This window comes from Hyaena hyaena, unplaced genomic scaffold (assembly GCF_003009895.1).
Source record: "Hyaena hyaena isolate Hyena2069 unplaced genomic scaffold, ASM300989v1 scaffold_123, whole genome shotgun sequence".
Classification (NCBI taxonomy): Eukaryota; Metazoa; Chordata; class Mammalia; order Carnivora; family Hyaenidae; genus Hyaena; species Hyaena hyaena.
The window spans coordinates 1,734,504-1,749,207 of record NW_024080756.1 but is presented as its reverse complement, the minus strand read 5'-3'; the positions used below and the strand labels follow the sequence as shown (position 1 = coordinate 1,749,207).

Genomic DNA, 14,704 nt, shown 5'->3' with positions numbered 1-14,704 from the left:
AGTGGTAATGAAAACCGAAATGTTGGAAACACCCATTCTGACAATTGTGACATAATTCAGGTTATTACAAGGATGTAACTACCAAAGAAGCAGAAGTGTCATTACCCTGCAGCTCATGTCGGCAAAAAGCTACACTGCACATTTTCTCTTAGTTGGGCTGCTAAGAGGAAGGAAACACGAAACACACACACACACACACACACACACACACACACACATACACACACACGCCTCGTTTTCTGCATGTAAAATGTGTGTGTTCTTTAAAAGCCAGTGGTTGGCTGGTTTTCCGGACATGATGTGGTTGAAGCTGTCATCGTAATGGAAATTCATTGCTGTAGCTATGGTAAATCGAGTTTTCTGCCTGTGCTGAATGCATTAGTCTAATGAGATGTTTGCAGCCGGAGAGCAGGGCTGCTGGAGACGAACTGTGAGCTACTAACACACGGGTGGAAGATTAGCTTTTGTAATACTCGGTTTGCATGTACCGAAAGTCATCTGTCTTCTGAGTCAACACTCCCGGCCTGGTAAAGAACCTGATCAGGGCTCTGGTGAACAAGCCGTAGGTAAGGGAGATGCACAACTGGAGGGTGTGCCGTTGGCACGGGATTCCTTCTCTCTCTCCTGTCAGCACGACAGGTTACCTGGTTCAGTTTATCTGGGTTGCGTGCCTACCTCTACGGCCATGCGCGAGTGCCCTGTCCTAAGACCACTGAGGCCAGCAGGTAAACTTCAGTTCCTCCTACTCAAAACAAAAATGTTTGATTTCTTAGCCAGATCTCAGAGAGGAAGATGCAGGATAGAATTATATAGTTTATAAATTTGGGGTATGTACACATTCACTACTCTTTAACTGCATTTAAATATATAGAAAGTTGTTTTCACCCCCTGAATGTGAACTCAAATACCTGTGGGGGGTTTTTTGTTTTGTTTTGTTTTGTTTTTTGCATGATGATTTCGCTTTGCTTTTGTTTTTTGTCTTTTTTTAATTTAAAAAGTGTTATATGTCTTGGGATAAACATATTTACTAAAGTCTAATTATTAAAATTGATGTGTTGTGAGCATGCAAGAGTACTTTTTGAAATTGAATTTTATTATTTATATCCCAGATGGAATATTTTACATGTCTTTGTACTGTGTTTTTCTTAATCAAGATAGATGAGAATGCTATTTACTGCTAGTTGCTGGTACTGGTTAGTTTTTGGGAAAAAACCAGGTGGCTATGGAATGTCAGGATCAGTTTTCCCAAGTTCAAATACAGAGCCACCTTCTTCCCAGGTGGGGTGTCGTGTAACTAAAATGTGACAGCATGAAGGCACCTCTGCAGCTTGCTTGCCGAGCAGAACAAGACAGTGGACGAGGGTGGTTATCGGCTGTAAGTCATTTGACTGATAGTTGAGGTGTTAAGTCAAAGCTCTTTCTACTACCTCTAACATACTGGAGAGGGGACCGATGGTGTTGTCTCTGGATTCTATGACAGTACTCAAGAGGGTTAGACAATCACGAGCTTTCTGAGAAAGTGGCTTTGGGTTGGTCTCAGACACTGTGGTACTTGAGAAAGTGATCCAGGCTTTTGAGAATCGAGACGTTGTACACTCTTGTGTTTTCCTTTCTTTTCAGTCAGAGGAACCATTGTTGAAGAGTGCTTTTATTCTCAAGACTTAAAAAAAATTAAATAGAATATTTGAAGTGAAAGCATAAAAATAACTAAGAAGGAATTTACGGCGTGGTAAAGTAAACTATCTAGGGGTACAATATTTGTGTGAGGCATTTTTTATGTTGCTTGGTAGAACTAACCGGAAAACATGGTTGAGGGGGGCGGTTATATGAGCAGCAGCAGCTGGGCGAAGATTACCTAGAAGGACAGTAGTGATCATCTAAACTCAAATAAAATGTTAACATGGAAGTTCAGCTTTAGGGTAGTTGTTTGGTGGCACCAGAATCTTTGCCTTTTAAACCTATGTGTGACACACATTTTTGAAAACGTAACCTTGTTTTCCTTAGCTCTTTAAATTGTGCATGTGGACAGTCTCTGTAATATTTTGGTAAATTTATCAGCCAGCTTGCGTTATAGAATTACAAGTGCAAATCCCAGAAAAATCAGTTCTTCTGTATGCAACATGTTTCAATTTCTTTGTGTCGCCCACATTACTTTTATTGGGTTGCAAAAAAAAAAAAAAAAGTAAATGAACAATAATAGAAAGAATATAAAACAATAAGAGAAACAAGAGTAAATCGCTTTCGGTCCTTTATTTGCTTTTGGTGGTGTGTTTTCAAGGCAAGTGAAACCAGCAGAAGCAGTTTCACTTTCTGGTTCTTGGCTTCTGGGGGCTGGGGTGGCAGGGCCCGCAGACCAGCTGCTAGAAATCAAGTCCACCCTGGGACACCCCTCGGGGCTGTCGTCCCGTGGCAAGAACTTTTACACTGGAAATTCAAAGAAGTAATGACTTTTTCAATGTTAAGTAATGTTTGCTTATTATAAAATATTCAAGCGGTGCCCCAAAGCACCAAGATCGAATTTAAACATTTTTAAAACTTTAAATGATACGAAAATCACAAGCAGATCGCGTCAGACCACTCTCATAATGTGGGCGGTTTATTTATATTTTTCATCTCAATTTTGAATCGCAAATAACTTCCAACAAATTTAAGGCAACATTGCTGAAGTTCCCTGGAATGAAAAGAAGCAATGCTCAGAGAGGAATACCCCTTCGTACGTTGGGGGAGTTCCATTTCCGAGTGTTTTGCTGATCTGCTGACAGTTTGCGGCGGCCAGAGGATACATCGAACCCACATATCGCCCTTCTGACACCGCTGAGTCCAGGCAGAGGTGGGGGGCGGGCCGAAGCTCAGAACTCGCTCCCGGGAGGGCCCGGGGTGGGGCGGGGGGCTGCTGAGCTCGGCGGGGCGTCGTTCCTCCCCGGTGTGTTCCCCTCGAAGCCTGGGCATCACGCAGATGCCAGGTAGCCGGGGCGTGCCCATCGCAGTCCACGCGCCCTGAAGCAAGCGGGAGGCGACGCTGGCCCGAGTCCTGTCGGGCTGGGGGCTTCAGATTCCAAGCACCTCCCGTTTCAGTCTGTGCCGCTCCTCTGCCTCCCGGAGCCTTAGGCTTTTACTCGATCGATGAAGGAGAGAAGAGCGAGGAGGGGAGGAGTGACTCTCTTCCCATTTAACTACCGACGGGCATGACATTCGGTCTAACATTTTGGAGATGAAGTTTGTAAAATTGGTCCCTTTGGGTGGGAGCACACATGCCTCTTCATTTTGATGGGCACATTGGACCTATCTAGGAGGGAGCTTTGTTTAAGTGCCTCCTTGGGCATCTTAATCCAGCGATCTCCCAAAGGGCTAGTTTGAGATTTACACGTCTTTAATGTTTTTGTTGTTGTTGTTGTTGTTGTTGCTTTGGAAGGCAGACAGGTGAGGAGAAATGACGGGGATTCATAACAGCCCCTGGGAGAAAAAAAAAATCAAATGGTTTGGTACCTATATAATGTAACAGAAACCACCACTGTGTCTAGTAAATTACTCTAAATTTTAATTAATGAGTCACAAAAGCCACACCATAAGCTTTAAAAATTACCCCTTTATCAATAAGGTGATAATTAACTTTCTCTGGAATTAGCAATTCTCTCAGCCCCGGGCAGTATGCAGCCTAGTAAGTTCTCTGGGATGCTGCCAATTTTAAACAATTGGTCTTTTGGCAAATCTACTAGATTTTAATTCAAACATCTATTGTGATATTTTCCAGTGTGGTTCAAAGACTATTAGGATCACCGAAATCATGGTAAAGTCTGATAGTAAGAGTGGCTCCGAATTTTTGGGTTGCATTGGAATCTGTCACTTTCTCTTTCTTCATTGTCCTTTTCTATCTGTCTCCCCCAAACCTCTGCATTTGCAAGAACACCAACACTCTCACTTCTGCTATAAATCTTTGCTAGCATCTCCGCTATAAATCGCTGTGGCCAATCCTGCATCTGTTGGTTTGCACATACTGGGTTCGAGTGCTCTGCTTGCAAAAGCCCACGAGGTCCTGAGTGTTTTTCATTGTTGTATTCATCTCGATTTCAGTTCTGGCAAGGCTCCTTCCCTAGTATTCCTGCAAGCTCTCACCCGCGGTTTGTCAGACGCCGAGATTTAGATTGGGACTTGGAGGAGAGGAGGTGCAAGCAGAGGGCCATTTGGGACATGCTTGTGGCCGTTTGAAATTTGGCTAATTCTGACCTACACATGTTAATATCTGAAGAGGTACAGGAGCATTGGGCATTTCAGACCAGCTGGCTCCACAGTGAACCCCACTGACCCCACCCCCACTACAACACGCAGACACACTCCAGCTAGTCACTGGTGAGTGATGTTCAAGGACAGCCTGATGAGGGATGCTGCCATTTGGCCACAGTGGCTAGATAGCAAATGGTAATGAGTGCAAATCACTCCCCCGGAAGTCAGACCTCTCTCCCCTTCCTCTGGGTTCTTCCAATGTTAGCATCGGTGGACTCTCACTTCATTCAGCTAAGAGCCTGGCTGAGATGAGATGTGATAAAGTTTGCTGCTGAGTTCAGCCAGCAGTGCTGACAGTCAGGAACATCCTTGCCTTCAGGAGGGTGGGACGGAGGTGAGCAGCAAGCAGGATTTGTGCATTTGGGAATAAATCAGCATTTTTCCATCAGAAGAGGCACTTTGCTACCACCTGGGGAGATAAAACACCTCTTGCTTCTTGCAATGATCATCTGGTGGACGACTATTTTAGGACAGAAAGGAATTTATTACCCAGTGGCAGTTCTCACTTTGTATTAAGCTGAAAAATCATTCCACTGAGTCTATGTGACACCCTGGAGTAATGGGAATATATCCTGAGATCCACATTGTAGGCTTCCCTGCAATTGCTCTTGTTACTTTTTGACCAGTTGTGTTTTACAGAGAATTGAGCGGCATAGACATGTGAACTCTTCTTGAGTCTCCCGCCAACTCCGGAGGGTTCTACCTAAATTTGTATTTGTGAGGGACACAAGTGTGCAGGTCTTTTTCAGCAGCTGCATTGATTGATCAGAGAAATGGAACTTGGTCCCAGCATTGCTGATTTTCAAAAATGATTGCACAGTCCTGCAGGCAGGCTATGCCAGCCCTTTGAGGAAGGGGCTGGGCTGAGGAGTGGTGGCCTTACTTTCTCTGCAAGGTGTACACTTCAGAAACACAGTGGAGTTGGCCGTTATGAGAAAATTGATGTGCCAGGGAAAAATAGTGTCGATGCTGTGCTTTGCAAGGTGGTGACGTTGTCTGGTTAGCCCCATGATAGTGACTCAACTTCTGGGAGCTGAATATTTGGTAAGAAAAACCTTTGCTCTTTTGCTGTCTCATTACAGAACAAAACCCATTATTCTTTCAAAACAGAAGTATAGGGCTTGAAAGTAATCCTGAAGAAACACGCAGCCTTTTAAGAGGATGGGTACTAAACTTGGGAACCAACACTGGGCTGGCAAAGAATGAGTCCCTGTCCAGCCATCAGAAAATGGCACTTAACAAAGAGGTACTGGAATAAAACCCAAATGAGAGAGCCTATTCCATGCCCCATCCAATGAGTACTTAACCATCCCTCTCCCTCCTATATCCCCTGCTGCAGTTCAGAAGGGACTCAGTAATGGCCAACAGAAGCATATGGTTGTCAGCTTATAGACCTGTTGGGTCATTTCCTTTTGGATTGAAAGAAAGGTTTCCTCTTTCCCTTTTCACATTTGTCCACAAGTCATCCTGGGACATCATCGTTCTGATGAGAAAACCAGGATCGAACACGAAGGAGTCTGTTTTTCCCTGGTGTCCAGAGCTGGGCCTGAGCCCTGTCACCAGACCGATGTTAACATCACAGCAGCCATATCTGAGGGCCTGCCCTGAATGCAACCTTTGAGCTGGCCTGTGGCTGGCATCACGATTTTAATCCTGTTTGACAGGCAACTATGAACAAGGAAAGGAAGTACTGAAGAGAAAACCACAAGGAGAAAGCCAACTTTGGGGCATTCATGCTTTCCATTTTGGAGACAGGACTTGGAGGTCATGCAACAAACAATTCCTTTGGGCCATTTCTAAACTGTTACATTTCTAAATGAACCGTTTCTAAACTATTATAAAGAATTAGGAATTATTCTCATTCTTTATGGCCTTTTTTAAAAAAGAGACTGACCACTTCTCTTCACAGTCCTTTAGGATTTTGTACCTCACTATTGGGAAATTGCGATGATATCAAGGCTTAATCTAACAATTAGCTATTAAAATATGCTGTTCGTCCCAAAGAGAATAACTCAAAAATGTCATGTGAGGCACTGAGCTTATTGATCAGTAAAGAATGCCACTCCAGGAATAGATTCTGTCATTTTTCAGTTTTGAGAAATGTGGGCCATTCGTTCATGGTGTTGCCATTGTTTGCCTGTGCTGGGGGACTTTGCCATGAGATTTGGGGGTCAGTACAGTATACAGTCACTTGTGTATTTCCCCTTATGTTGGGAACTATCCCTTTCAGATGCCATAGATGTTCAAGCATATTTGATTGTATCCCTTTCAAGAGTTCATTTGTAAAAATGCTTCAAGTGGAAAGCTTTAGATCGTTTTATATTTTGGTGCACACATTAGAAAGCATAGAAACAGTGGTAGGAGAGAAACCCCAATTGGTTCTAATGTCTGAAATCACTACCCACAGTATGAAAATATAGCACTTGTTTTGAGTGTTTGTAGCATAATTAAATACTTGACATAAATAATGAGGGTAAGCTGGATGGTGTGATTATGTTGGTGCCTGATATGGAAATGGTTAATTGGTCCCACAGTGAGAAAGCTGTACACTTGTGCGTTGTTTTAATGAGACCAGGTAAGTATAAACTCTCTCCAGGGAACTGAAGTTATAAAGTCAAGTTGGGTGTGATGTGTGTGACAATGTGTGGAAGCCAATGACCTGCGATGGAATGGAGGATTGGTCTTTTATTTCTATTGCCCTCCCTTTCAGTTAGAAGTCATTTGTCATGAACCCAGTCACAAATAAAGGGACTGAAATTTTTTGTTAGCAGGGTAAGGAAAAAAGACATTCAGAAAAGTTTGTCTCATACATGTTTCCGAATCAGCCCAAATCTCTGCTAAGGTCAAGTACTGAGTTTCTACTAATTGGCTTGCAATCAGAGTAATGTGGAATAAACTGGAAATAAAAAATATATTTCTGGGCACAGGTTAGGTCACTGTTTTTATGGCTATATTTAACATTTTCATGCCTGAAGAAAAAAAATTCCATGGGACCAAAAACCTGGCTTGTCCTTGTAGATTTCTAACAGTGGATAGTGTGAGTTACACTGGACAAAGTTAAGCAAAGCCAAGGCCTCCTTTGGCCAAGATTTCCTGTATTCTGTTTGTGTACTTGTGTATCAGTTTCCAGAGGGTTATAATTCCTCTTCCCTGAGAGTACAGATTTAGAACAGGATAAGGAGAATTTACTTTGAGACCATGGAATCACTTAAGTTCCAGAGCAATTTCTTTTTTTTTTCTTTTTTCCTTCTTATTTATTTATTTATTTATTTATTTATTTATTATAATGTATTGTCACATTGGCTAACGTATAGTGTATACAATGTGCTCTTGGTTTTGGGGGTAGATTCCTGTGATTCATCACTTACGTACAATACCCAGTGCTCATCCCAACAAATGCCCTCCTCAATGCCCATCACCCATTTCCCCTTCCTCGGTCCCCTTATCAACCCTCAGTTTGTTCTCTGTATTTAAGAATCTCTTATGGTTTGCCTCCCTCTCTGTCTGACACTATTTTCCCTCTTCCCTTCCCTCAGTGCTTCCAGACCATTTTCAAGCCAGTTCACCCCACTGTGTAAGCTGGAAGGTTAAAATATAACCGAAATAGTGAACTTGAGGGAACAACATCTGACATTGGAAGGGACAAGTTAAAAGCAAAAACTTATACTCTGAGAAGTAGTCTTGAAGTGATTCCTAGATTCTTACTGAATCGATTGTAAAGGCCCTTCCTCGCAGGGCCAAGCCTCAGACTCTTCCCTAGTGTTTGCTAAAGATGCAGCACAGCCTCCATTCTCAAAGGGCTGGCCCTCTTCCACTGTTGACAACTTAAATTGTTAGCAAGGGCATTTTCCCCTCCAGAACTTCCCTTAGCTTCCTCTTGCAGACTTTCTCGTCTAAGGGGGTACTTTAGTCTTCGGAACTGTATAGAGTAAATATAAATGGAACAGCATGGATCCTGAATGAGAGAAGTCAGTTTAATGGCTACCACTTTGACCCGGGGCAAGTACAGTGGCAGCCCTGCACCTCCCTTCCTCCCTGGGGGGTGATATTTCTGGTCCCTTCCTCCCTGGGGGGTGATATTGAGGCCCAGTGCTTTGAATGTGGCAAGTGCTCAATAAATATTTGTTGAACAAGTGGTTCAAGGAATGATAATGTCAGCATGGGTGGAGGCGCATACGTATTGTGGAAAGAGCATGCACACACTTTGGTGTCACCCCAACTTTATTAGATCATAGGACATAATATTTCAGAAGTTGTTGGGAAGGCTATATGGGCTAATGTATGCCAAGTTCGAAGGAAACAGTATATGGAAAAGGGCTTTGTAAACTGTAAAGTGCTATCCAAGTGTTAATAAATACATGTTCTCCTTTATTGAGCATCATATGCTCAGGGATGCTTAAAGAAGCACTAAACATGCTTTATCTTAGTTATCGGACTTAAACCACATGGGTACTTAATATGAGGGGTATTTTTTTTCAGTATAGTTTATTGTCAAGTTGGTTTCCATATAACACCCAGTGCTCATCCCCACAAGTGCCCTCCTCCATACTCATCACCCATTTTCCCCTCTCCCCCACCCCCATCAACCTTCAGTTTGTTCTCAGTATTCAAGAGTCTCTTATGGTTTGCCTCCTTCCCTCTCCTTAACTATTTTCCCCCCTTCCCCTCCCCTATGGTCCTCTGTTAAATTTCTCTGTTCCACATATGAGTGAAAACATATGGTATCTGTCTTTCTCTGCCTGACTTATTTCACTTAGTATAATGGCCTTGAATTCCATCCACATTGCTGCAAATGGCCAGATTTCATTCTTTCTCATTGCCATGTAGTATTCCATTGTATACATAAACCACATCTTCTTGGTCCATTCATCAGTTGGTGGACATTTAGGCTCTTTCCATGATTTGGCTACTGTTGAGAGAGCTGCTATGAACAGTGGGGTACATGTGTTCCTATGCATCAGCACTCCTGTATCCCTTGGGTAAATTCCTAGCAGTACTATTGTTGGGTCATAGGGGAGTTCTATTGTTAATTTTCTGAGGAACCTCCACACTGTTTTCCAGAGGGGCTGCACCAGTTTACATTCTGACCAACAGTGTAGGAGAGCGCCCGTTTCTCCATATCCTCGCCAGCACCTACAGTCTCCTGATTTGTTCATTTTAGCCACTCTGACCAGCATGAGGTGGTATCTCAGTGTGGTTTTGATTTGTATTTCTGAGGGCTATTTTTGAAGTGTGTTTATTTATTATATTGAGACTGAGAGAAAGGGAGGAGCAGAGAGAGAAGGAGAGGCAGAATCCTAAGCAGGCTCTGCATGGTCAGCCCAGAGCCAGACTCTATCTCACGAACTGTGCCACCTGAGCTGAAATCAAAAGTTGGATGCTTAACCGACTGAGCTACCCAGGCATCCAAATAGGAGAGCTATTTTGATCGCTATTACACAGGGAGGGAAATTGAGGCTTACGTTAAATAACGTATGGAGGCTCACATGGCCATGTGAAGTCTGCAGAGTCTTTCCTTCAGTTTTGAAAAGCTAATGGGGCGTCCATGTCTTTTCACCTGTGAGGGCTGAAGAGAAAGAGCTCTTTCATGCCTCAGAGTCAGCTGCTACTGCTCAGCCTGGCTGGGCTGCTCCCAGGTCCAGCAGGTTCCAGAAAGGAAATGATTCCCTGGTGTTTCCACTTGGAAAGGCATTTTTGATCCACAGCAAACTTCTTTTAAAGCAGTAGGCTTTCAGTCCTGTCAGACTCAGCCCTCATTTTTATTACAAATAGTTTTAAGGCCCTATTTACAATCCCAAAGTGAAGTTCCCAGATGATACAGCCCACCCGTACCCATAATCTAAGAAAAACCAGTGTCATGCCATACCTGAAATATAAAGAGGAATAAAGGCAAAGTAACTTATAATTACTTCCGGTGCAGGCGTCCCATTCTGAACACCATATGAAGTGGTCAGGTGCTTGACATTTGCTACCTCCAGTGCAGCCTAAAATGGTGTTATCAGCGACCCGGGTAACAAAGCTGGTCCCGCTGCTGGTGACACGATTTTCCAAAATGGTAAACAACTCTTGGAATTCTGAACAAAATAGAGAACAGTCTTCCCTGGCTTTAGGTATTATTTACGTTCCTGGAAAATAAAATATATATTATAGCTAAGTAGACATATGCTTATACATAAAATGAAGTCAGCTCTAGGTTCACAAAAACAAGGTTTTCACTCATGTGACCATATGGCGAGACCTCGCTTCATCATGGGGGATAGCTCTGTGTGCCCAGCATCCCTGGTCTTTGCCCCCGATATACAGTAATGCTTACCCTGCTCCCAACACTGTGCCAGGTAAAAGCACATCCAGCACATTCCCAAAATGCCTGTCTACAGGGGGTGTTTTCACCTCCGCTGACCTCCTGTGGATCAGAGCGTTGCCAACTTGCCATGAATTCCACTTTCTCCTACCTCCCCAAGTGCCTGCTTAATTATAGTTTTAAAAAGATGATGCCGGGGGTGCCTGCGTGGCTCAGTCGGTTAAGTATCAGACTTTGGCTCAGGTCATGATCTCGCGGTTCGTGGGTTTGAGCCCCGCATTGTTTGGATTCTTTGTCTCTCTCTCTCTCTATGTCTCTGTCTCTCTCAAAAGTAAGTTAACATAAAAAAAATGTTTAAAAAGGTGGTGCTGTCTTGCCAGTTCCTTACATGATTGCTAAGTAAAGACATCTCAAATATTGTGGCAGGAATTTGGGGGTAACTCTAACACTCTAAGAAGATGCATGTAGTGGATTTCCTCTAAAAACTGTAGCTTTAAGCTTGAGAGGGTGTTTTCTATCATGTTTCATTCTCTTTCACATTATGCATAGGTTTTATCATAATAAATAGAGTATTTTAAAAACATCCTTGGAAAGTCCTCACTATTCTCTGGGTTTGTTTAAAAACATTAACAGTTAAAGAGGGACCATGATGATTCAGGCTTTGTGCTAGTTGTCCACACAACAGTCCTGGACTGTATCATTATTCCACTTCACAGACAGAACCCCAAGATTCAGTGAACTTAAGCAATGAGTTTAAGTGTCTCAAGGTCATCCAGTAAGTTCTATAACTGATTTCAAAGCCAACCCCATGCCCACGTTCCAGTGTGCCTGGCTCCTGTGTAAGTTCTGGATACATAGTATATATACACTTTTATCTGTGACGTGGAAATCCCATGTCTGGGAAGTTTTTCCTTGTTGAGCACATTAAGAATGGGGTAGAGAAATAAACATGGCCACAGATTCTTTGACACTCCTTCCATGAAACCGTGGGGTCTAATTCCCCTCTCCTTGACTCTGAGCTATTCTTGGTTCATAGGATGTGGCCGAGGTAATGTTCCAGGACTGACATCAGAAGTCTTCCAGTTCCACTTGGGGCTCCGAATGCTCACTCTTGGAGCCCTGAGCCAGCACACAAGAGGGAGATTGCCGCAAGGCCACCATTCTGTTAGGAGCCAAAGCCTTGTGGAAGGTTCTGGACAAAAAGACATGTGTGGGGTTGGGAGGGGATGCGGGGCAGAGAAAGAGGCAGGGAACATGAAGCTACTGGATGTGTGGATGAAGAAACCTCCTTAGAAGAGAACCCTTCCATCCCACCCTCCCCAGCTGATGCGCCACATATCAGAGATAACTGTCCAATTCCTCACCCACAAAATGGTGAGACATGATAAGCCACATATTCTGTAACAGTTTTAAATGTAGCAACTGATCACCAAAACACATGTTAATGGCATTCTTTCTGTTGTATTGTGAATTACATTTGATGCTTAAGAATGAAAGTTTTTCCACTTCAAAAGGAGGGTAAGATTCACTAGAAAATATAGTTGATCTCCATTTGCGAGGAATTGAAATCAGAGACAGAAGTTTTGCTCCGTATGCAGTTACCATCAGAAGTAAGTGTTTTCAGGGAAACTGTTATTTTAATAAGTGCATGCTTAATATTATAATTAGTATATATATTTATGTCTTTAACAACAAATAGTTGACTTGAATTTGTGAATATTACATAAAGTTGGAGTTAGAAATGTATTTCTTTAAACAGACCACTTAAAGATTTAGTAGTATTAAGTAAAGATGTATTGGAGATGTATTAGGGCTCTGCAGAGAAACAGGACCAATGGGAGAGATAGGTATGTAGGTAGGTAGATAGGTAGATAGATAGATACATAGATAGATAGATAGATAGATAGATAGATAGAAATTTATTGTAAGGAGTTGGCTCACGTGATTATGGAGGCTGAGAAATCCTAGCATCTGTAGTGAGCAAGCTGGAGACCCATGAGAACCAATGGTGTAGTTCAAGTCTAAAAGCTGGCCCACTTGAGACCCAAGAGGAGCTAATGTTTCAGTTTGACTCCAAAGGCAAGAAAAAAACTAATGTCTGGGGTCAAAGGCCATCAGGTAGTTGCTTCTTACTCAGCTTTTTTAAACTACTCAGGTTTTCAACTGATGGGACAAGGCCCACTCACATTAGGAAGGGCAAATCTGCTTTACTTAGTCTATAGATTCAGATGTTAAGCTCATTCAAAAACACCTTCACAGATACACTGAGGATAATGCTTGACCAAATATCTGAGTACCTTATGGTGTAGTCAGGTTGACGCATAAAATTAGCCATCGTAGGAAGTATTCAGACATACCACATTTTGCAAAGATTGTACCTAAGGGATCTGAAATTTGGTGAGCACTGCTTTGAGTCCTAGGCTGTCCATGTCTCTAGTCCAAGGGTTTGGAGCTAAAATCCCAGGTGATACTGCTCATTCATCCTGAGGGGCATGAGCCTCGGAGTCCTTTCCATAATGTCTCCTGAAGTTATGCTTTGGTTTTCAGAGCAGCTTTTAGAGAATGTTCCTGTTGGTGACTGTAATTCTGAGGAAGTTTGAGCTATCCTTTAGGTTTCTGGCTGCCCTCTCAGGAGTGGTCATTTCCCAGCATCCCACAGCTGGCCGCCATATTTACTCTCAGTGCCTAGGACCACCCACAGTTTTACAGCTGCAGTTCAGGCTCCCTGCTTGTTTCCATACAAGATCATATGTCACAGCAAGCTCAGTCCTCTAGGGAGAGAATGTCTGCCCTGAAAGTGAGGCTTATTGATACCCTGTCTTGCTGTTTAATGTTAAGTCTGACATAGTGGGGACAAGGAGCTCAAATGTGATGTATACAGTATGACATCATAGGAGCTATGATAGGTCCATGTGTCATGGCCATGAAGGCAGCTGGACATTTTCATGTCCCCCCGGACCATGCTTGTTTAGATGATGCTATGTGGCACCATCAATTTCACTTACCCACTGTTCACTCTCTGTGGATTTGTGTCCAAATCGCCCTCAGAAGTAGGATAAAAATCTTGAGGTCAACAGTTTTATCCCTAGCTTCTTTGGCTGAAAGTGTCATTGCAGAAAGAAAATCAGTGGGAAATCTTGGTGGAAGATGGAAGAAGACACGTTTTTCTTTAGGTGGATGCTTTTTGATTGGAGCATCCTGAGCAGGCCTCAGCTTACACAAAGTGCTGCAAATCTGTGCAACTAGTTATTGCCTTTGCCTGTCTTTAGCTGTCTGAGAGAGGGATGGAAGCTTCCTCCCTATAATGATGAGTCTTGGTAGGACTAGAGAGAGGAGTGGGGGTGGGTTGATCAGAAGTCATATGAAGAACAACAAGAAGCACAAAATGCAATAAAAGAAAACAAGCAAGTCCATAAAAACAAGTTGTGTTTATTTTGATTAGGTATTTAGAGGATCTAAACAGAGGTGATCTGTTTCCCATGGTAAAGAAGCAAATGAATTCAGAGCATCTGCATTAATTTGGCAGGACTGCTGTAATAAAATACCAGATGTTGGGTGGCTTGAACAGCAGAAATTGATTTTCTCAACATTTTGGAGTCTAGAAGTATAAGTTCAAGGTGTTAGCTGTTTGGTTTATCCTGAGGCCTCTTTCTTTGGCTTGTAAATGTTTACCTACGTGCCTTGTCTTCAATGGTCTTTCCTCTGTGTGCTTGCACCCCTGGTTTATCTTCCTTTTTAAGCACCCCGTCCTGTTGGATCAGGGCCCCACCCTTATGACCTCATTTAAACTTCATCACCTCCTCACCGCTCCTTTCCAAATATAGTCACATTGGGGATTAAGCCCTCAACAGATGAATTTGGGGGAACTCTGCAGCTGTAGAACTGCGGGTGCCCCAGGCACTGACAGTAAACATGGCGGCCAGCTGTGGGATGCTGATGAATTATGCAATTTAGTGCATAACAGTGCTTATCTTAAGATTTCTTCTGACGGTTTTCATCTATTTCCCTGTAAATTATTGATAGTAAATGTGCCTCATAATGGTCTCTTGTGATTTACAAATACCAACATTTTTTGAAGGTTAGATCAGTCACATTTCTGCTATGCCCACTCTGGATGGCCAA

The 14,704-nt window shown here is 42.9% G+C and overlaps 1 protein-coding gene across 3 annotated transcripts in view; it reads left to right on the top strand.

Annotated features, from left to right (window-relative positions):
- Positions 1-361: 361 nt before the first annotated feature.
- SCML4 (Scm polycomb group protein like 4) overlaps positions 362-14,704 on the top strand; it is a 107,768-nt gene continuing 93,425 nt past the window's right edge. For all 3 annotated transcript variants that reach the window (XM_039237421.1, XM_039237420.1, XM_039237419.1), the window contains exon 1: positions 362-566. The gene's annotated coding sequence lies outside the window, so the exon portion shown is untranslated. The remainder of the gene's footprint in view (positions 567-14,704) is intronic.